This window comes from Belonocnema kinseyi, chromosome 10 (assembly GCF_010883055.1).
Source record: "Belonocnema kinseyi isolate 2016_QV_RU_SX_M_011 chromosome 10, B_treatae_v1, whole genome shotgun sequence".
Lineage (NCBI taxonomy): Eukaryota > Metazoa > Arthropoda > Insecta > Hymenoptera > Cynipidae > Belonocnema > Belonocnema kinseyi.
The window spans coordinates 37,379,190-37,381,766 of NC_046666.1; the positions used below are offsets into that span (position 1 = coordinate 37,379,190).

The 2,577-nt window shown below is 33.9% G+C and overlaps 1 protein-coding gene across 3 annotated transcripts in view; it reads right to left on the reverse strand.

Annotated features, from left to right (window-relative positions):
* Nucleotides 1-2,577, reverse strand: part of LOC117181852 (repressed by EFG1 protein 1-like) — a 119,085-nt gene that overhangs the window by 66,912 nt on the left and 49,596 nt on the right. Inside the window, exon 1 of one of the 3 annotated variants that reach the window (XM_033374853.1) lies at nucleotides 813-958. The exons of the other annotated variants lie outside the window; for them this stretch is intronic. The gene's annotated coding sequence lies outside the window, so the exon portion shown is untranslated. Of the gene's footprint in view, nucleotides 1-812; nucleotides 959-2,577 lie in introns of those variants that run through there. 3 annotated transcript variants of the gene reach the window in all.

Genomic DNA, 2,577 nt, shown 5'->3' on the forward strand with positions numbered 1-2,577 from the left:
TTACTTGCTAATAATTCAAAATTTATTGTATAATTTCATTTCCACTTCCGTGTTTTAAGTAGCAAGATAAGCTTCCTTTAAGAAACACCTGCTTCCTCCGGAATACTACAATCTAAGAATACAAAACTATTTTGTATTATATACTTTGAAAAATGAATTTTAAATTTCTGAAACTTTCATTCCTTGCTAATAATACAAAATTTATTGCATAATTTCATTTCCACTTCAGTGCTCGTCAGCAACAAGATAAGTTTCCTTTAAGAAACACCTGATTCATTCGGACAACTAGAATCTAAGAATACAAAACTACTTTTTATTATTGAGTAAATACAAAACGAGTTTTAGATTTATGAACGTTCGTTCCTTGCTACTAACTCAATACTTATTACATTGAAAGGCTACTGCAATTATTTATATATTTAAATAAATACACTATTAAAATTTTTTAATATCATTTCCTTGAGAGCATAAGACACCCTTCGAATATACACAGTCAGTATTCAACTTATTACAATAATATTATTTAAGCTTCTGTAAATTCTTGACGGTACCATAACATGCGGCTAATCAGGACATGTGGGGTAAAACGGGGCACTCAATTTTCATTCAAAGAAACAGGAACCCCATCCATTTTCAACCAGAAACATCAATCCAATCCGTGAAATTAAAGATTTCTTGTGTCCTGTTTTTCCCGCTTTTTGTTTTACTTAGACAATATGTTTTTTGTTAACATTTTAAACAATTGAAACTCTGAATTAAAAGCTTTCTTATATTTAAACCCTCTTTTTATTAATATTGTCGTATGGACTCACCTAATCTAAAGATGAGGTACAATTTTGTTATCCATATGAACAGGAGGAATTCATGTTTATCGAGAAAACTTTTTGAGGAGTTTGTAGTCTGGGGCAAGAAAATACACTCGAGTCGAGAAAGGGCACTTGCACAGCACAACGGAACGAACTAAACTGGCACGAGACGGCCAAAGAGAGAGAATTCTCTCCCTCGAAGAAGAGAGGTGGCCAATTAGCCGTTACTCAGCACACATGCCTCGATCATTGACCAAGCAACCACCACTGTTGCAACTTGCTGTGTTATGAAATGCCTTTGTGGTTTTTTCTCCAGTAAAAACTACCGATACCAAAGCCTTTACGAGACTGCAGACCCATTATATACAGAAAAAGTCATTTCTTCGAAAACTAGAGTGATTCATTCGCTTACGATGATTCTTATCCCTTTAAAAGTGTTCTCTGTAGCGGGCTACGCTCGGGAGAGGTTTTCTGCACTTTTCTGTAGTTTTTTGCAGTTTTCCTCTCCCTTGGCTAAAAGTTCGAGCCAAGGGGAGCGCAACCACCACTGCTGCAATATGCTGTCTTATAAAATGCTTTTGTGGTTTTTTTCACTTGCAAAAACTACGGGTAGCAAAGCCTTTGTGAGACCAGACCAACTATACGAAATATAAAGTCATTTCTTCGTAAATTATAATGATTTATTCGATTGTCCTGATTATTATCTCTTTGAAACTGCTCTCTGTACCTGGCTGCGCCCAGGAGAGGTTTTCTGCCATTTTCTGTAGTTTTTTGCAGTTTTCCTTTCCCTGGGCGAAAAGTTTAAGCAAAGGTACGAACTTCTAATAAAAATCCGCCTGCAGGTAGGCGGTACATAGTAAGAATAGGATTATTCTATAAATATTTGAAAACCGCCTATTACCTCTTTTTTGCTGATGTTTTGAGAATTTTAATTAGCCAGCTGGAAAGCAAACGAATATATCTTTTGAGAGGCGTGAATACCACGTGCGTGCAAGGGAAGACCATGCAACCACGAACCTTGCTACTGGCTACGTTATGGAACGCCTTTGTGACTTCTGCAGTAGCAAAAACTGCCAGTAAAGTCTTCTCGAGACTACAGAACCACTATGTAAACTGTAGAGTATTTTCTTCGAAAAACAGAATGATTTATTCGCTTGTCCAGAATTTTACCCTTTTTAAATTATTAGCGGTAATCGCTTATGCTCGGGAAATTTTTTCTGCACATTTCTGCAGTTTAATTCAGTTTTCCTCTCCATTGGAAAAACGTCCAAGAAAGGGCGCACAATTCTAATAAAAATCCAGCTGCAAAAGGAGGATACATAATTCAAAAAATTGAATGCTCTACAAATCAGTTCAATTTTTACCCAAAAATATGGATTTTAAACCAAAATTTAATTTTCAACAAAATAAATCGATTTTTAAACAAAACGGTTAAATTTTGAAGCCAAAAAGACCAAATTTCCTATGTCAAAGTTGAATTTTTGACTTTAAGATAATTAAAGTATGAATTCTCAGCTAGAATGATAAATCTCAAACTAATTAAAAAAATGTAAGTACATAGTTTAAATATAAACTAAATAGTTTATATTTTAACCAAAACGATACATTTTTAAATAACGATGTAAAAACAAAGAGATAAATCTACACCCAAAAAAATTTTCACAAAGCAGTTAAATTACTTCCAAAAAAAAAGATGACTTTTGAACCCAATAGTTGTATTTTCAACAAAATAATTGGATTTTTTATTAAATAGTAGAACCATAGTTTCTGG